This window comes from Acomys minous, assembly GCF_964271855.1.
Source record: "Acomys minous genome assembly, chromosome: 13".
Taxonomy (NCBI): domain Eukaryota; kingdom Metazoa; phylum Chordata; class Mammalia; order Rodentia; family Muridae; genus Acomys; species Acomys minous.
Genome location: NC_140495.1, coordinates 4,067,170 through 4,088,105, shown reverse-complemented (window position 1 = coordinate 4,088,105; position 20,936 = coordinate 4,067,170). Strand labels below are relative to the sequence as shown.

Genomic DNA, 20,936 nt, shown 5'->3' with positions numbered 1-20,936 from the left:
TGCAAAGCCTGACTTCGGCTCTAGGGATGACCCGAAGTTAGGTCTGGTTGTGTGGGAGAGTCCTCACGATCGCGACCCCCGCGCCGCACTGCGCCGCAACCCGCAGCTCTCCGGGTGCGCGCAGCTCCAGCCCCGCCTCTTCCCCATGCGCCCCACCCCTCCCGGCGCGTGCCACCCGCGCACCCGGGGAGCTCGCGAGGAACCCGCGGGGTAGGCGGCCGGTGTCCCGGCGCAGGCGCGCTGGTGTCACCGCCGCTCCCGCCAGCCGCCCCGCACGCGCCCCCGCCCCGCCTCCGCACGCGCCGCCGCCCCGGGCGCCTGTGATTGGCGGTCAGCGGGGCCGGCAGGTGGCAGCGGCCGCAGCGGCTTGGGCTGGCGCTGGCTGGCTGCCTGGAGCGGGCACCTCCCTCGTCGCCGCGCGCCGTCCTCCTGCCCGCGCTGCCCGGCTCCCGCTGTGGCTGCGGCCCCAGCTCAGGCGCACCGGGAATCTGCAGCTTCACGATCGCGCGCTGGACGCTGCGGCAGGTGACCCGGAGCCACCCGAGGTGCGGTGGCCCTGAGCCTGGCCGCCATCCATGAGCCCCGCCGCGGACCTACTCCAGGCCGGCCAGCCCGGGTGAGTCCTCGAGCTCTCCCCTCCGCACCCGCAGCTCTATGCCACGCTCCGCTGTCACGTTGCGGCAACTTTTGGGGTGGGTGTCTGAAGATGTCGCGCGCGCGGTCCCCCGCACCTGGTGCGGGGCATGGCCAGCCTGCCTCTGTGGAAGGGGTGGTGGATACTTGAATTTGGCCCCGACAGAGTCAGATCCGCCCCTTTCTGTGGCTGCTGGGGCGGGAGCTGACCCCTTCGTTTCCCCGCTGGCCACGTAGCGCTCGGGCTGCGGTGCCCCGCGTACCTTGCTAAGGGATTCGCTCACTGGCGGGCGCCTCAAACCACCCGGTGCGCACCAGGCAGCCGGCCAGCACCGGCCACATGACTCTTTTAGACTCCTAATATTTGTAAAATGGGGCTAATTAGGGACTCGTCGAAGGTCACAGCTCGTGCGCAGCGTTAACCCCCAAAAGGCAGACTGCGTTTGGGCTCAGCCCCGGGCTTCCAAAGAAGTGCAGTAGAAAAGGTACTGGGCAGGGTGTCATCCTGGTCTCTTTCTCATTTCCTACTATCTACAAAGACATCAGACTTGGAACGATCTAGAGCCCACCCACTGGGTCTCGACTGATGGCTGGGGCAGTGTCTGGACACCTTCCGTGTGGGGCGTTTGTGTGGTGAGAACCCTCGTAAGTGCGGCAATCTGAGGCACTGTCTTCTTCTGGTCACTTAATTGACTGATGTTTCTGCGGGAGGCCAGGGACTCTGCTAAGCGCTTTCATAGGCTGTGTTTGGCTTCCGGTCTCCCAAATTAACCCTGTCCTCAGGACCTGTATCCCAGCCGCTCTTCCAAGACCTGGGACGGGAAGCTAGAACGCTGAAAGGCGGCTTTCTCTAAGGGTCTCTCCTATCTCCTAGAAAATTCCTTGAGATGGACTTCGCTTCTGCCTGCCCCACCCCCTACCCCACACTATGCCTTTTGTTAATTATCTAGAGGCTTTCTTGGGGAGACTGGAGGCCTCTTCCAGGTGTGGTTGATTCAGAGCTTGGAGACGCTGTTCTTCCATTTTGAGCTGGGGAGAGGGTTGTTGCACCTGCCTGTCATTTCCCTGGTCCCACATGTCCTTCCTCTGACACCCAGTGATGCCACCACTACTCATATGCCCTGATAATTGACAGACCTTTTTTCTGAGCCTCATAATTTTCATTTTTAAGATGGAACACCTGCTGCCGGTCTTCCCAAGGCTCTTGAGGTTCCCAGGGCACGCTGTGAAAATGCATTGGGGTTGTGGTACCAGGAAGAAGGGACCTTGCGGGTGGTATGGAAAGGAGATGATTTGCAGATCTAAATACGATTTTTCCAGAGACATTTAGTTTTGGTGAAGCTTTGAAGGTTGCTTTCCGTCTTCCTGTTGGTGTTCATGGCCTGGATGTGGGTATCTGTGGTTTCCTAGCCATTCCCCATCCATGGAGGGAGTGCCTCTGGGCCAGAAGGCGTGTCTGATTTGCATTATGAAGGTTGAGAACGGCTGGTTTAAAAAGTGTAGTGCACCTCTAATCCAACACTCAGGAGGCAGAGGCAGGCAGATCTCTGTGAGTTCAAGGCCAACCTGGTCTGCAAAGCGAGTCCAGGACAGCCAAGGCTACACAGAGAAACCCTGTCTGGAAAACTCAAAATCAAAACAAAACAAGATCTAACAGACTTACAGAGTATGTCCTGGGGTGCGGTGGGGTGGGATGGGGTGCGGTGAGGGAGTGGAGTAAGAGAGCATGTCTGTGCCTTGGTGTTCAGATCAACTTGATTATCTTTGGCCAAACAGTGCCTCACAGAAAACTAAACACCAACCCATCCGTTTATGTCTGCTTAGTTCTGATGGTGTTTGACGTGGTCTTATCTCAGAGTTCAGGTAAAGCAGGATTGTTCATCAGCCCCTGGTCAATTTGTTTTAACATTTTAGTAAACTATAATTACAAAAAGTTGTATAGCTCTCAAGTGTGTGTCTGGGGCTGGAGAGCTGGCTCAGCAGTTAAGACCACTGGCTGCTCTTGCAGGGGACCTGGGCTTGGTTCCAGCACCTGTGTGTTGGCTCACTTCCGCTCCAGAGGATCTGACACCCTATAGTGAGCTCCGCAGGCAAGGAGTACATAGGGCACACATATACAGGCATGAATGCCCCCCATAGGCACAGAGCACACAGGGCACACATATACAGGCATGAATGCCCCCACAGGCACAGAGCACACAGGGCACACATATACACGCATGAATGCCCCCCACAGGCACAGAGCACACATGAATGCCACCCATACGCACAGAGCATATAGGCACAGAGTACACATATATACACGCAGGCATATATACATACGAAAGAAAAAAAGTAACTATTTAAAGTGTATACTGGATGGATTTTCATAGACTAGCCACACCTGTGTATCTAGTGCCAACAACAACAGCAACACCACCCCCCAAACCTTCACAGTCTCCTTGTAACTCATGAAAGGCAGTAGGCCCCAGAAGTAACTCACATTATTTAGTTTGGCCAAGCAAAGTTCATTTCATTTTTATCATATTATTTGGCTATCAAGCTGAAGTGAGACTGTCACGGTTTGGTTTTCTTTATCTGCACCCCCTCACGCACCCCTCTTTAAGACAGTGTCTTACCTATAGCTCGGGGTTCATGGAACTCTCTATATGGTCCAGGCTAAACTCAAACCTGCAGTTTTCCTCCAGCCTCGGCCTCCCAAATGCTGGGGTTAGTGGTGTGAGCCATGTTTGGCTTAATTTTTTTTAAACCTTTTTTAATGAGCTCAAACCAAGAGTCATTTATCTACAGCAGAAAACTAGACGGAAATGTTTGATCTTAGGATCTGGGTTGGCAGTCCCACCATCCAGGGACGATCAGTTATTTGATGGGGTGATAGTCAGACCCCAGATAGAGCAGCCATTGATACGCGGAGCCCAGTTTACTCCCCTGAAATTGCTTTTCCATTGACTAAATTTGAATGGTGCGCGTCTTAAATTGTGTGACACGAGTGAGAAAAAAATATGAATTAGTTTATTTTTAATGCCTCAAAGTTAAAAGTTGGATGGAATCAGAAATTTTTCAACTGATTTATGAAGTGTTGGGGCTGTTGCCACATGGTGGCACCATGTTGGCTGAAGAATGCAGCCACCCACTGTCAGGAGCCCTCAGAAAGAATCCAGGGATAAACCGGGCAGTGGTGGCGCACGCCTTTAATCCCAGCACTCGGGAGGCAGAGGCAGGCAGATCGCTGTGAGTTCGAGGCCAGCCTGGTCTACAAAGTGAGTCCAGGACAGCCAAGACTACACAGAGAAACCCTGTCTCAAAACAAACAAACAAACAAAGACCCAGAAAAGAATCCAGGGATAAAACCCAACAGCCCAGAATCTCCAGAAAGTTCTTATAGATGCTGTTTCCTGCTCTCTGGTGGGAAGGCCCTTTTTGGCCCCCTACTGCTGAGTTCACAGAGAGAGTCCGCCCCAGGGTTTGGGAGCTGGTTCGGAGCTGAGCTGAGCTGAGCTGGTGGTCCCTTTTCCTCAGCCTTGTGGGGCGATGGTGGCACGTCATTGGGGTGTTAGAGAAGTCTTGCTTAGGTGTGTGTATTATATACCACCCCACAATCCCCCAAAGGTTTGAAATATCTCTTTCCTGAGGCCAATGGCTCCTTCCACAGAGTGCTATCCAGGGCAAGTTTCGAGGATTGGATGGGTTACTGGGAAAATGTCCCTCGGCGCCTCACAGGGAGAGTTCAGTCGGGGAGCAGGTGAGGATTCTGGGGCTGCCTGGCATCCTCGCCCATGTCCACGTCACATCATCAAGATGCTGCACGGGGTGCTGTGTTCTTCTGGTGACTATATTATTTCTCACTGCTGTGACAAAAGTCCTCAGGGCAGCAATTAAGGAAGGAAGGGTTTATTTTGCTCACAGCCCAAGGGCGTTGTCCATGCTGTGGCACCATGCATGTGAGGTAGCTGATCTCACTTCTGCACCCACAGTCAAGAAGCGGAGAGACGGATGCTGGTGCCCACGCGTTTTCTTCTTTCCTTTTTTTTTCCCCCTTCCTAGGACCCCAGTCCAAGGGATGGTGACACCCACATCCAGGTTGGGTCCTTCTTCAGCTAACCCTCTCTGGAAACACCCTCAACGACAGGCCTTGAGATGTGTCTCTTGTGCTTCTAAATGTGACTGGGCTGGCACCGAGTGTGGACGGTGTGTGCATGGCCCGGGCATTGTGAGACTGGGCTGGCACCGAGTGTGGACGGTGTCTGCATGCCCCAGGCACTGTGAGACTGAGCTGACACCGAGTGTGGACGGTGTCTGCATGCCCCAGGCACTGTGAGACTGAGCTGACAACCGAGTGTGGATGGGTGTTTACACGCCCTGGGCACTGTGAGACTGAGCTGACACCGAGTGTGGATGGTGTGTGCATGGCCCAGGCACTGTGAGACTGAGCTGACAACCGAGTGTGGATGGGTGTTTACACGCCCTGGGCACTGTGAGACTGGGCTGGCACCGAGTGTGGATGGTGTGTGCATGGCCCAGGCACTGTGAGACTGAGCTGACAACCGAGTGTGGATGGGTGTTTACACGCCCTGGGCACTGTGAGACTGAGCTGACACCGAGTGTGGATGGTTGTTTACATGCCCCGGGCACTATGATACTGGGCTGACACCAAGTGTGGACGGTGTCTGCACGCCCTGGGCACCGTATGGTTCCTTCATCTTTCCAGGTGGGAGGACATTGGCCTTTTCAGTTGCAGACAAACCTGGACTTCAGAAGTTCAGCACTCTTTCCAAGTTCACAGGCTAGAGTGAGGGTCAAGAGCCGAGCTTCTCCAGATGAGTTTGTGTCCTCCTGGAGGGTGGCGAGAGCCTTGTGTCATTCTGTGCCCTCCTTGGCATCTGGCCTTGTACTTAGCAGCCAGTTAACTCCAGAAAACCCCTCTTCTGAGTGAGTGGGAAGTTCAGACTCGGAAGTGGGAGATCCTGGAGCTGAATTCGTACCACCTGCCACATTGGGACCAAGTGCCTGTCGGTAGCTACTCCCACTTTGTGTTTGAAGTTAATTGTCATGGAAATCTGTTTCACCTGGCCCTGTGCTATTATTTTTTTTTTTAACCTCTAAATATGTGTTGATGCTTATTGGCCATTGTAGATTTATTATTAGGTTTAGTGCTCTGATAAAACACCATTTAAAAGAAGTTTATGGGAAACAGGGTTTATTTTGGCTTAATGTTCAAGAGAGGGAGTCTATAATGCGCGGGGAAGCGTGGCAGCAGGCAACTGGAGCAGGAAGCTGAGGGATATTTTATCACACAGGAAGGAAGAGGGTGAAAAGGAAGTAGGGCTGGGCTATAAACCTTCAAAGCCCGCCCCCAGTGACCTACTTCCTCCAGCAAGGCCCCATAACAGTGCTGCCAACTGGGGACCACGTGTCCAAATACTTGAGCCGTCAAGTGACCTTTCTCACACAAACCACCACAGTAGTTTTGTTGATTCTTAAACAAGAACAGTAAACTTTATGTGTATGTGACATGTGTGTGTGTATGTGTGTGTGTGTGTGTGTGTGTGTGTGTGTATGCCTTCTCACACCAAGCAGCATGTGTATGCTGGTCAGCCTTTGCTGTTGGTCCTCACACTCTGCGTTGGTTGGAGCAGTCTTTGGCTGTTTGCAGCTGCATTCACCAGGCTAGCAGGCAGATGACCTTTTACGGGAGTCTCGTTTTTACTATGTTTCTCACAGTAGGGCAGCAGGGGTTGCAGATCTTCATTGCCTGTCTGTTATGTGGCTTCTGGGGATTTGAACTTAAGTCCTCATGATTCCTATTTAATCCAGCTGCCTCTGATATGCCTGGGTTTCAGCATTACCCATTGATAGACAGTAAGATATTTCTACCATTTGCAATAAGTGTCCTTGATAAATCTCGGGGTCACACGTGAGTGTCTAGCATCTGTATTCCCAGACTGGAGAGTGGGATATGCTTGGCCAGCCTCTCCCTGTGGTGTGTCATCCAGTGGGTTTGTAAATGACTGTCTGAGGGCTCTGACTCTCCACTGTCCACTACAGTGTATTGGGAGTTCCTATTTTCTCCTGTCTTCAACTGTGGCCGTTTGGGTTTGATTAAGCGGCTTCCTCGCTGCCCTGACACTGTATAAACCCTTGGAAGATTCTCTTATTTTCTTCCTGCCTTCTGTCATTTCTCTCCACTGGCTCTTTCACCTCTGAATCATACTTCTTGATTTACTCATTCTCAGACTCTTCTTTTGGGCCCTGGTCAGACTAATAACGGTAATTGAATAATAATAATAATAATAATAATAATAATAATAATAATAATAATAATAATAACAACAACAACAACAGTGTTGGAGATGGTGACAACAGTGGGACGCTTTGCCTGTCATCCGAGACTTTGGAGACAGTCATCATATAAAGACCCCACCCACCCCCCACACATCTGGACCTCGTTGGCCAGCTGTACCAGAATTGGCTCAACCAACTTCTGCCCTAAGACACGACCTTCGTAGGAGTCTATTAGCCTTACAGGAGAGGCCCAGCTCTGCTGAGACTCCCGTCAGGGTGAAGATTGTATTTTCTGCAGTTAGACTCATCTGACGTTTATATTTCCGTGCCGTCTGAGGCAGAGGTTGGAGCCGTCCTGTAATGGAAGCCCTCCATCTCGTTATCACGGAGGGAGGGATTCGTTCTGTTCCCATTATCTGCTCCTGTCTTGGCCAGATACGGATTTTGTTTCGATGTTCTTTCGACTCCGTTCTGTCCCATTTGTCTTGTGATTCCTGGGCTAAATTCCATTTTACTTAATTACTAAAACCTTGGAATAAATCATCCCGCCTTAGACTTTTTCTTCAAAACTTTCATATCCGCTCCAGACCCCTTAGACTTGAACGTGAATTTTAGGATCTTCTGGTTCGTCCCCCTCCCAACCTCCTAGAGAAGCCCTGCCGTGGTTTACTTAACTCTGTAGTTTATGGGGAGGAGGCTCCTCATCCTTTTTCAGTTGTCTTACTCACTGACAGGATCTGCCTCAACAGCCGCTCCTTTTAGATGGTAACAAAGCTTTGTAACATTCTCCGGGAAGCTCTGGGGGCCTGTATGGGATGTTTAGAGTTGTTTCTATCAGTTTCAAATTCATGTCCTTGCGGAGGTATAATCCGCACGCCCCCAAAGTTCACTCGCTTAACATTTGTAATTCTGAGTTCTAAGTTAAACCCAGGGTGTGCAGTAAACAGCACAGTCTAGTATCAGAGCGTCCTTGTTGTTTTCAAAAGAAAACAGACGTGCCCATGGGCAGTCCCCCACCCCTCACCACGTACAGTGCACCTGGTCACCGCAAACCTACACCAATTCCGATCTCTCTGCGCCCGGCGGCCGTCCTCAGCGTTGCACGAACCTGGCATGGTGGCTTGCTTCTGCCTATTGAAGTTTTCCCATGCTGCAGAATGTCTGCTTCCTTCCTTGTTCATGGTGTGCGCTGTCCTGTGTGCAGGCTGCGCTTTACTCAGCCGGGTTCCCAGTCACGAGCTGCTTTTATTCTTCTTTCCAGTGGGAGCTTTTTGCAGATAATTACATTTGTTAATTGGTTATTGCCAATATATAGTTTAATTTGTTTGTGCTGTGACAAAAGCACCCGACGTGAGGAAGGGAAGATTGACTTCAGATCACGGCGTGAGGTACAAGCCTGTCCTGGTGGCAGGTTCGAGTGGCTGGTCACAGGGTGTGTGCCCTTAGGATGAGGAGGGGGAGAGGTGCTGCTACCCAGCTCCCTTTGCCTTTCTAGTCACTGTGGGCCCCACATTCAGGACGGGCCTCCCCACCTCAGTTAACCCAGGCTGGAAGCTCCCTCTCAGGCACCCGAGACATAAGCCTTTTGGATGGTGCTAAGTCTGTCAAGTTGACAATAAAGCCTGACCATTGCATGTGGTTTATATATTTTCTTCCTAGCATCTTTGTTGGTTTATAGATTTTTCTGAATATTTTAGTAGGAAGCAAAACACATCACAAATAATGTTGATGTTGTTTCTTTTTTATTTATAGTTATTTATAGCATGTCAGACCTCCCGCATAATGGAGCAACAGTGCCATAGCCCACCTCAAAGTTTGTGTTCCTATCTTTGATCTACAGCGATGTGCTCAGATACCTACAAAGAGTGAAGAGAGAGCTTCAGAGAGAAGCCAAGGAAAATGTATACCTTCAATAAGCATTTGACTTAGTTTCAAAAGTTATGCTTTTGTTTAATTTTATCAGGTTCCTTTCTTATATATTTTTAATCTCCTAAAGTTGAGTTAGGTTTAATAGTAATTAGTTTTGACATTATATCTAGATGTTACAGTATGAGAAATCGTATTTTTTTCAATTATAACACTATACGTTTACTACTGCGTACGCTTCCTCGGGCACCCTACCCAGAGAGCGTCTGTTTTGGAAAGCCATCCCTCCTTCCATCCCATTCCCGTTGATCCTTCACTGGACTCAGCATCTTCAGAAAGGAAGGTAAGTTTACAAGGCTGATTCAAACATAGAACCCCAAGCTGGGCACTCAGGAGGCAGAGGCAGGCGGGTCGCTGTGAGTTCGAGGCCAGCCTGATCTACAAGGCAATTCCAGGACAACCAAGCCAAGGATACGCACAGAAACCCTGTCTCGAAAAATCAAAACAAACAAACACACAAACAAACAAAAAACCAAACGAACAACCAAAAACAGTGCCTGGTCCCTTTCAAAGAGCGTTAACTCATCAAAGCAGGCTTTGCTGGAGACAGGGCGGTCCAGATAGGCTAGTTTGTGGGAGATGTGGGATTTGACCTGGAATTTAAAGCTAAGATGATTCAACTTATTAAGAAAAGACACATGAGTTATAGGACACAGGTAAGCATAGAAGGGAGGAAATTAAAGTCACTCTGTCACTTCTAAAAAAATGCTGCATTCTTTGTCCAGATGGATGCAGGCTTGAAAAGTCTTCACTTTCAAAACCCTGCTGGCTGTGAGCCTCCTTGCCCAAGAGGTATCATCACACGGAGTCGGTCACTAATGAGCTGTCCGTTCACATACCAGTGCCCCACGCCGATGTTTTAACAGTAGCAGGTGTTGCCTGCCTAAGCATCCCATGAGCATCCGTCTGCTTGGGAGAGCGGGTAACAGTTTATTAATTGGCCAGGTGCGTGGCAGAACCTCCAGTGGGGGCAGGCTGTGAGGGGGAGGTGAGTGCAGTGAGCAGCACTGAAGGAAACCCAGGGAGGCACCCTTCCTCACGCGACCCAGGGTGCTGGCTCATCATTAAGCAATTGGTTCTTTTCCTCATTTCTTCTTTACGATTCAGGGGACCTCAGCTGGGTTGGTGCCAATGCAACGGTGCCATGAACGAGGTTATGAGGAAGGGTTGCTCAGTTGCTCGCAGAAGAGCACAATGTGGCTTGAAGGTCAGGAAGACAGGCTGGGAGGTGGATGGCATGGAGGTGCCCAAGAATTTGTATCTAAGAACGAATTATTTCCATTTCTATAAGGAGAGTCAAGAAAGCTTTATGCAACTGTATAAAAATTTGTATGTGTATGTGTGTGTGCACATGTATGTGTGCGTGTACTCATGTGTGTGTGCGTGTACAGCATTAAGTGTTTTCTTCTGTCTCTCTCCACCTCTGCTAGGCTGGCTGGTTAGTGCACCCCAGGGATCTGCCTGTTCCCGCTTCCCTAGCACTGGGGTTTGATACATGGCCATCATGTGGCCTTTTTGACATGGGTGCTGGGGATCCGAAGTCAAGTCTGTATGATTATGTGGCAAATATTTTCCTGTTTGGACCATCTTTTAGCCCTTGCTTTTTGTGTTTTAATTGTTATCCTTCCTATGTGATTATGAATTAAAGTTTCTGTATACATTTATATGTCACCCACAGAGATAAGAAAAACCCTATGGAATGCCATTTTATGGCTTTGATTTAGAGTGTTCTGCCGCAGAGGAAGACAGATGTGTGCTCTCCAGCTGTGGTGAGCATAGTCATGCTGTGGTCTGGTGATTTAATCTCACTGAGCAGAGCCTTGGAAAGCAATATAGGTGTGCAGGCTCTGGGAAGGACAAGTGCCCAGAGGGCAGAGGGGACCTTGGCTCGGGATCTGCCATGGCTGTTTGTCAAAATCCTTAAGCAGTGCTCTTGGACTAGGTCCTGGCAGCTCAGGCAACTGTGTGATGCTCTCATGCTTCCATGATTTGTTGTGAATTCCGGGTCGTTTTCTAGCCAGGGAAACTGGAAGCTGGGGTAATGTTGGGGGAGATGGGCATAGTCTGTGGTGGCTCGTCTCCGTTGTCAACTGGATGTCACTTAGAATAACCAGGAAGCGAAGCTCTGAGGACATCCGTGAGAGAGGTGGGAAGACACACTTCAGATGAGGGTGGCACCATCCCGTGGGCGGGGGGCCTAGACTGAACCCCAAGCCTGTGGGTGGGGGGCCTAGACTGAACCCCAAGCCTGTGGGTGGGGGACCTAGACTGAACCCCAAGGAGAAAGTGAGCTGAGCTCCAGCATATGTCACCCCCTGCTTCTTGACTGCCCATGCCACATGACCTGCAGCCCCCTGCTTCTGCCACCATGACTGTAGTCTTTTAAACTGTGAGCCAGCTTTCTTTCCTTAAGATTCCTTCTGGTCAGGTAGGTGAGTTGGTCACAGTGATGAAGGTGAGGTTAATCCCAGCACTCCGGGGAGGCAGAAGCAGGTGGATCGGTGTGAGTTCGAGGCCAGCCTGGTCTACAAAGCGAGTCCAGGACAGCCATGGCTAACACAGAGAGACCCTGTCTTGAAAGAGAAAATCAAATTACTAATCATATTAGCTACTTTTTTATTGCTGTGATAAAACGCCATGTCCAGGCCAACTTATAGAAGGAAGGATTTATTGGGCTTGTGGCTCCAAAGGTTTAAGAGCCCATCACCACTGTTTGGTTTCAGGTATCCCTGGATCCCTACCTGATATACCAGGGAGCTGATGTACCTCTACCCTGAGTTCCCTAGCCCAGGTCAGGCCTTATCCCTCTCCCAGAGGCCCCTCACTATATAATCCAGACATTTTGGTCCCCACCCCCACCCCCTTTCTGTATCTCTCCTCCTCCTCTTCCTTCTCTCCCTCCGTCCCTCCCTCCCTCTGCATGATGGCCGAGAGCTGCTTCCAACAACCTGTATTTATATACTATAACTTCATCTAGCCATTAGCTCATCTGGTTGTTCCAGTCAGCCATCACTGACGAGGCGTGGCGGCAGGCAGGCGTGGCGGCAGGCAGATATGGCGGCTGGAGCACAAGCAGGAAGCAGAGGGAGTGAACTGGAAACCGCTGCGCGTCTTTCAGCTCTCAGAGGCTCCCTCCAGTGACACGCTTCCTCCAACAAGGCTCTACAGGCTACACTTCCCCCAACAGTGCCAGCAACTGAAGACCTAGCGTTCAAACACATCATCGTTCTCCCCCAAACCTCACACTAATCCTGAGGGACTCTGCTGACGGGACCGATGATGCCCAGCACAGCCTCAGGGCTTATCCCTTCTCAGTACAGACAGTTTGGATGGCCCCCATAACCGCATCCTTGAGCCAAGTCCTTACGAGGCTGCTCAGGGGAATGCTAGCTTTGTGGTCCCTGTGGGAAATCTCCCCTGAGGTCTCTGCCACCCAGGTGGGAGCCCTCCCTTCCACAGCTCCAGGTGCTCTTGTGTGGTGTCCCTTCTGCTCAGGGGATGAGGACTGTGGGAGGCGGGGCTTAGCCCTGTGTCTCTGCACATCACCAGCCAGGCCCTGCCTCTGCTCTCCCTCGCTCTTGCCAAAGGCATACATTCTTTTTATTCACCAAAAGAGCCGGTTGTTGCCTCTCTCTTCTCTACTGTGTATCATCCTGTTTATTAGTCTCTGTTCTCAGTTTTAAATTTTCCTCCCGTCCCTCCTTCCCTCTAACTCTTTCATCTTGAAACAGAGTCTTTCTGCCTGCCATGAATTCATGATGACCATCCCCCTCCCCCCTCCTAAGGGCTGACTTGATAAGAGTGCACCACCATGCTCAGCTGGCTTTTAAAAGTCTCTTCAAATGGCAAAAGCATTGGCTTTTACAGCCTCCCTTTTATCTTGTGTGTGCACCAAGAACTGTATGTTTCTAACTATTGCTTTGGCAATGTTTGCGTCTATCCATTTTGGCCTGTGACATTTTTGTTACTGTTCACACATGAACCTTTCAAGCTTTTATTATAATTTCTTCTTTGATTTATGATTTGGAAGTTTTTCTTTAAATATAGAACTTTTCTTTTTTACTTTAATGTAAAGAGAATGGTGCTATATGATTCCAGGTTCTTAAAAGCTGTTGACATTTTTAATGGCCATTTTAAAATAAGAAGTTTGGGGTTTGGAGAGATGGCTCAGAGGTTAAGAGCACTGGTTGTTCTTCCAGGGGTCCTGAGTTTAATTCCCAGCAGCCACGTAATGGTTCACAACCATCTATAATGTGATCTGATGCCCTCTTCTGGCATGCAGGCGTACATGCAGATAGAGCATTCATACATTTAATAAATACATCTTTAAAAAAATAAAATAAGAATTTTGTGTTCCCCTGAAAAGGTACTCATTGGTTGCAGAGGCTTCTGTTTGTCTGTCAGCTCACACTTAGTCCTTTGTGTTACTTAAATACTCTACTTCTTACTATTAATTTTGCAATTTAATTAACCAGTCATGGGGAAATGTAGAGGAATCAATTTGTCGGTTTTATCTTGTGTTCTTTCAACTTAGCTTTGCATATTTCTATTTGTTTATTTATTTTATTTTTTCTGATTTTTACTAGTTCTTTGAGAATTTCATACAGTGTATTTTGAACATATCTACCCTTCTCAGCTCCTCCCAGATCTACTTTCCTTTCCTACCTCTTTACTTTGTGTACTCTTATGTATTTATGTATTTATTTATTTATTATGTATACATTGTTTTGCCTGCATGTACCCCTGTATGCCAGAAGAGGGCACCAGATCTCATTATAGATGGTTGTGAGCCACCATGTGGTTGCTGGGGATTGAACTCAGGACCTCGGGAAGAGCAGATGGCGCCCTTAACCACTGAGCCATCTCTCCAGCCCCTATGTACTCGTTTTAACACATTTATATGTTATTTTTAAAACCATCAAGTTCACTTTGTGCTGTTCCTTCCCCTGGAGCATAGTCAACCCAACTGGGACCACACGCCCTGAGAGAAAACTGACCTCTCAGCATCTATCAGTTGCAGCTACTTAGTTAGGGGTTAGACCTAACATTCACACCCTTCTCCTTATTCGAAATTTTGTCTGGCTTGATCTTGCACAGATCTTGTGTTGCTGTCAGACTATGGTGAATTTATAGGTACAGCTGCCCTGTTGTGACCAGAAAACATTGTTTCCTTGAAGTGGTCCACCGCCTTTAGCTCCTACAGTATTTCTGCCCTGTCTTCCTCAGTAATCCCTGAGCCTGGGCTCAGTGTCACATATGCAAAGCTACATGTCAAGTGAGTTTTAGTTTAATTTGCCTATAGCCATCTTAATTTCTAATAATCCTTTTGTTTGTAAGTCCAAGTTTAACCGAGTTTTTCTTACCTTGGCATCTTCCTGCTTCATCTTTTTTCTCTTTCTTTTACCATCTGGAGCTCTGAATATTTTAATCTCAGTTGAGAAACCATTTGGAGGTATCAACAAAGCATGAAGTTGTTTTGTTTATCCCTAACCTACAAGTTCCAAGTGTGAGCTTTGCCTACTTATTAGTATATTTGGTTTTATCCCACCGTCTTCTTATGCTCTCTTGGGTGTGCCACTTCCTTCAGACAGTGACACACACACATCCTCCCTGCCATCTGTGAGGTTGCATTCCTGGGCCTGCCGCTGTGTGTGAAGGCTTAGACAGCACAGAACCTGTGTTAGTTACTTTTTTTTCACTGCTGTAACAAGACACCCAACAAAAGGCACCTGAAAGAAGGAAAGGTTTATTTTGGTTGATGGTTTGAAGAAACACTGTAACCTGGTAGGGACACAGGAGCTGGAGGCTTCTGGTTACATTGTACCTGCTATCTGAGGAGAAAGAAAGAGAGAGAGAGATCAAGGCTGAGACTCACACAGCATCGACTGGGTGCAGACAGCTTTGAGCAGTCCTCACTTTCCAGTTCTGGCACCCAAAAGCTCCAGATGCCAGATATGGACCTGCAGGATGCAATGTTTGCCCTGCTGGGCTCAGATGCCAGATGTGGACCTGCAGGATGAATTGTTTACCTTGCTGGGCTCTGGCTTGGTGTTCTCCTATGGCTCTCTTGGTTCCTCCTTTTGAGTGGGAGTGTTTGCTCTGAGCCATTGTGTATTCGAAGCCTTTAACTTTCACTTCGATTTTATGCATCATGGTGGAGAGCCTTCTTGGGTCTCAGAATGGACTTTGGACAATATTGGGATGATGTTGTGAGATAGCCAGGAGCCTTTGAAGAGCAGGAAAGTGATATGTTTGGGTGTCAACTTATGATGGTTTAACTCTCACTGCCAGTTTGACTGGATTGGAGATCATCTAAACACACCCAAAGGTGTGTGAGAGTGGGCGTGTCTGTGAGAGTGTTTACAGAAAGGTCTAACTGAGGCAGGATGACCCACCATGAGTGTGGGCAGCACCATCTCATGGCCTCGGGTCCGGGATGGAGTAAAAAGGGGAAAGTGAGCTGAGAGTCAGTGTCCATCTGTCTTTAATTCCTGACTACGGGTGCAGTGTGACTAATCATGCTCTTGCCATGACTCCCCTGCCCATCAGACTGTATCTCCTCAAACTGTGAGCCAAAATGAACTACCTCCCCCACCTTTAAAAAAAAATCATGTCTTCATAATAGTAATAAGAAAAACGAATCCACCTGTATATATTGTGTTTCCCGTGCTCCCTGGCGTGTTGTCACACAGCAGAGGCAATCTGTCCTCACGCCTCCTTTACAGCACTCCTCTTGTACATTAGGGCACTGTGAGGGTCACGTGAGCACAAGCACTGGGGCTGTGCGGCAGCTGATCTGAGAGAACTGAGACAGCTCAGGAGTGACTCATGAGGATTGTAGAGACTCTGGACAAAGACATGATTCATGCCTCAGGTGGGATGGAGTGGGACGGCTCGAGACTTCATCATGCCACGTAGAATGGCATGCAGTTCAGAGTTATGAATTGTTTGTTTCTGGAATTTTCCATTTTAATGCTTTCAGAGCGTTGGTTGACCGCAGGTAACTGCAGTGTGAGGCGAGGCCTGAGGTAAGAAGAGCCAGGCGTTTGGGTCCCCCGGCTCCCTTTTGTGTTGCTCTACGTCCTCCTCCAGGTCCCATGTCTTCCTTCCTTTCTCAGAAGCTCTGTACGCCCTTTCTAGTCCCTGGCATTCATTATGCAGTCACTTCAGCATCCACACTAGACCTGAAACATCTCACCTGGACCACATTCATGTCTGTCTTCAGCCCATCAAGGAGTTTAACCATGATTGGCCTTCTATTCAATTTGTACGAAAATGTTTCCAATTTCAGAGCAAAGTTAAACCCTCCATGTGTATATAAGACTTCTAATTTTTTTTTCACAGTATATTACTTACTGGTAATGTTATTCCACCGCCTTCTAACTTCCACTGTGCGCTTCCTTTGGTCTGGAGCTCACCCATCAGCTGCCATCTCCTTTGTATTGCAATTTGTCTCTTCTAGCAGATGCTGTAACCTCTTTGTGTCTTTGATGTTCTAAGTCTCTGCAGGGCGCAGGGGTAATGGCCTTGCCTTGGCTCCTCCACTCAGGGTTCTCGCAGCTGCTGAGGTGTGTGTGTGTGTGTGTGTGTGTGTGTGTGTGTGTGTGTGTGTGGTCTAATCAGTGACCTGGAGCTTCTCAGCTTGTCTCTTGGCTCTTTTTTTAAAGATTGCTTCTCCATTTTTTCCCCATCACCTCCTGCAACTCTGTCTGACACATCTAGGAACTTCTTCCTGTATAACCTATGACCTTTAGCCTCTCTTTCACAGTTCACTTCCTTGTTTCATGCTACATATTTTGGCCTCTTCATTTGTTTTTCCTCTTGTAGAGTTCATGGTGTTCATAGACATACCTTTTTATGTCAATGAACGACAAGTCTGTATTTCTATTTTTATTTTTTTGAGTCAGGATTCCATGTAGCCTACACTACCTGTGCATGGCTTACAAGTGTGTGCTACCATAAGCAACTGGCTTCCATTTCATCCTCTCTTCTTTCTTTAATTATGTATCTTTGTGTGTACCCATGTGTGTGCATGTATGGCAAACTGCAGGAGTCTGTCTCCTTCCATGACTTGGGTCCTGAAGATCAAACTCAGCTCATCAGGATAGGTGCCAAGCAAACCTGCCCACTGAGCCATCTTGCCCGCCCCAAACCTATATTTCTAGACCAGACTTCTCTCCTGGTTCCCTTCAGTACCTCACCCAATGTCTCCTCTGGTTGTGCAAGTTTTTTTAAAAAACATGCTCTTGATTTCTGATTTTCCTCCCAAAACCTGTTCTACTTGTTGCTTTGGTCAAATATAAAAATTATTTTCTTTGTAAAGTAATATATTCATTTATTCTTTGGGACTCCAGGAACACAAGCTATGATAGCACATTTCCCCCCCTTATTCCTAACTAGGATTTATATCTAGAATGAATTTTTCAAGCATAAATTGTCATCATAATTACTTAGTTTGTATCTAGATTTCATGAAATATACAGTAGAGAAAGTACAGCTATAGACCAGAGTTACACACACACACACACACACACACACACACACACACACACACAAACATGCACACACACTTCTAAGAGTTTTCTGGTAGTTGAATTGAATGTTACTTAATATTTAAGTTAATTATAGTCTGATTGGAAGTCCAGCTCAGCAGTGTCAACTGCCTCCACACAGTCACCAGGAGCTGGTGGCGGCCATATCAGTTAGTGCTGGTGGGACTATGCCTGTGCGGTGTGCTGGTCATTATTTGAGTCTTTTTTGTATATGAAGAACTTGTAGTCCAAAAGCCTAATTATCTGCAGCCGAGTTAAAGGAAGAAATGAGGATTGATTCGCAGAACCTTCGACGGCCTATTGATCGGCAGGAAAGCGTTTCTTCAGAAGCTGGTTTCTGTGGATTTCCACAGTTGGGGAATTGTGGGACAGAGAAGAGCCGGGCCGACCTGTGCTCCCATGCCTCCCTCTGTTCCTCCTTCCTTGTGGGGCCTGGCGAGGCATTTACTTTTTCTTGTGGAAGCCATTGCTAACTGAGTGTCAGCAGTGTGTTTCGTGGCCCCCAGTGGTTCCCTTTCGTGGACAGCGTGTCGCATTGGTCAGGTTCTCCTACATGGAGCTATCTCGGGGGCTACAGAGAACCTCAAAAAGCTAAAGGAACAAGTTCATACAAAAACAAACTCAGCAGGAGGCCAGAGGCACAGAACTGTAGGCCGCTCTAGTGACTTTGGGCAGTGGGCATTGCTCCCCTTTGACAACTTAGGTCCAGGAGAGTGATGGGCTGGGAAAAGTGACCCATCCTGCCTGGCACTCTGCTGAGCGTCGCCTCCTACCTCTGTGCTTATCTCCTGGCTCCCTTGAGTCTGGCGCAGCTCTGGGTTTTTATTGAAGCGGTATTGAGGGAGTTTGGAATCTGAAGACTGCAGCTGACTCTCTGGGTCAACTTACTGATGTCACGCTATGCAGTCTGGCCTTTAGGTTTTGAAAAAAAAAATGGTGATGAAAACTTGAAATACATAGCCAGAAGACTATGGTCTCAGCCCTCTGCGTGCGTGGGGCCTCTTACAGGAGCAGCTGTTCTGCTTAGGTGATGCTGAGGGTCCCTACAATCCTGTCAGTAGAATTCTGCCACACACTTTAATTACACTTGAAGCGGTGAATTTTAATTAAAGCGCATGTCTCCAACACCCCCTGCGGTAGAAGATGCATCTCCAAGGTGTAGCGGGATGGCGTGAAGCTGGCAGTGGGCCAGGCTGATATCAAAGGTCTTTAGCCAGTCTCCTTCCTACCGCGTTCCCGAATTTAGATTTCTTCTTCTGTTGCCTGGAGTGACTCTGCACTCCTTTTCTTTTTTTTTTTTTTTTTTTTTTTTTTTTTTTTTTTTTTTTTTTTTTTGATTTTTGGAGACAGGGTCTCTCTGTGGAGCCTTGGCTGTCCTGGACTCACTTTGTAGACCAGGCTGGCCTCGAACTCACAGCGATCCGCCCGCCTCTGCCTCCCGAGTGCTGGGATTAAAGGTGTGCGCCACCACGCCCAGCTGTGCACTCCTTTTCTTATCTACCTAATAAGAATAAGCTATTATCCAGGCCGGAATCGCCCCCTCATGCTATCATGGACATTTTAATATGACCCAGCTTGAAGGGCCTGCCGGAGCACTTGCTGTATTGTTAACTTTTATTTTGGAAACATTTTGTTTTCTTAAATGAAAACTGGTCCAGTTCAAATACTTACATAGACTTCTAGTGTATTATTGATTCAAAAGAAAGGAAAGGAAGAAAAAATAAAAGATGATTTTGTTTGGTTAATTCAAACCTTATGGCTCCTGGAGACCCACAGCCTAAAAAGAGATGGCATTTCAGAGATCTGTGGATTTTATGATGGGTGAACCAAAACTTACAAGTAGGTTACTCTGCCAACTCTGAGTGACACGGTTCATCGTGGAAATGATGGGATTCTAAGGTACCAACTCCACAACCACACTTCTCTTTGCTGTAAAAATGAGTGTCCAGTGGAGCTCAGGAGGTGCTCAGTCAGTAACATGCTGTCACAGAGGCCTGAGTTCAATCCCCAGAACCAGTAAAATCCAGTAAAACAACTGGATCCTTGTACTGGGGAGGTGGAGTCAGGCAGATCCCTCGGGCTTACTGAGAAACCAGGCTAGCCTACTTGGTAAGCTGTATGCCAGTGAGAGACCATGCCTTAAAAAAAAAAAAAGTGGTGGGAGCTGAAGAGATGGCTCAGGGGTTAAGAGCCTATTTTCCATAGAAAGAAAAAAATAAAATAAAAAATAGAATGAGTTATCAACTCTGGATTAGAGATGGGCCTAGGAAAGGTCCTATTTTCTAATCATCTATTAAGTCTCTGGCAACCTGTGAAGGATCTACTGTCTCCACCTCCTTGTCAGCTCTTGGTGTTGTCTGTTTACTAATCATTTCACTGGAAGTGCATTGTTGTCATTGGAGTTGCCCCCTAAGGTGAACTTGTCTTGACAGGCTTAATTCAGTTCTCGTAAAATGTCTTCTGAGACTCTGTTGTCCATTTCTTTTTTTTTTTATCCATCTAATTTATATATATATATATATATACACACACACATATACATATATGTTTATATATAAATTATAATATATAAATTAATTTATTCAGATTACAACTAAATTGTTATCCCATCACTTGTATCCTCCCGTTCCTCCCTCCCTCCCACTTTTACCATATTCCCCTCCCCTAGGTCTATGACCAGGGGGGCCTCCTCCCCCACTATATGGTCATAGGCTGTCAAGTCTCTTATTGGTAGCCTGCTTACTCTTTCTGTGCCATCAGGCCTCCCCACCAGAGGGAGGTGGTCAAATATGGGGCACCCGAGTTCATGTCAGAGTCAGTCCCCGCGTTGTCCATTTCTGATTGCTGTCTTTACATAGAATTTTTAAAGGTAGGGGTCCCAGGCACATGTTAGTCACTAGCATTATGATGTGGAATACTTTCTTCAAGTCCGTGGCTTGCCCTTTCATTCTTTGAACAGTGAGTGACTTTGGAAGACCAAAACATTTTCATGAGTCATATCATGCCCTCAATGTCACATTATCAAGTTTATGAACATGTGTGTATTCTCCTCATAGTTATTAAGGCTTAAACCTTAATATCATTTTATATTCAACTCTGCATTAATCTTTGTATAGGTATCTAAGTTAAATGTTTTTTAAACTATTAAAAAAAAAGAGTACTTGCAGCTCTTGCCGAGGACCTGAGTTCAGCTCACGTCAGGTGGCTTGCAACTGCCAGCAGCTCTACTTCCAAGGCATTGGACTCTCTTCTGGCCAGCAATGCAGGCAGGGAAAACAACTCCTCCCGTGTCTCCTCCTCCACCTTCCTCTGGGGTGGAATCAGTGACCTTCCTGCCACAGGGATGTCACGTAAAACCCTCTCAAAATGTAGCTGTCTCTCCCTCCTCTTGCTGCGGCCATTGGAAATACAGGCTCCCAGGGTTGACTGACAAGGTCTAAGGGAAGGCCACAAGTTGGGATCCGTGCACTGCAATGCTGGGTCGGGTGGCCTGAATCTGGATCCCTCACTACCTCATCCTCATTTTACAGAGGGGCTCACTGG

The 20,936-nt window shown here is 48.0% G+C and overlaps 1 protein-coding gene across 2 annotated transcripts in view; it reads left to right on the top strand.

Moving 5' to 3' along the window:
* The first annotated feature begins 280 nt into the window (after window positions 1–280).
* The window catches only part of MYRIP (myosin VIIA and Rab interacting protein), a 173,180-nt gene continuing 152,524 nt past the window's right edge, over window positions 281–20,936 (top strand). The window contains exon 1 of one of the 2 annotated variants that reach the window (XM_084753408.1): window positions 281–616. The gene's annotated coding sequence lies outside the window, so the exon portion shown is untranslated. Of the gene's footprint in view, window positions 693–20,936 lie in introns of both variants that reach the window. The other variant, XM_084753409.1, reaches the window with a different exon arrangement.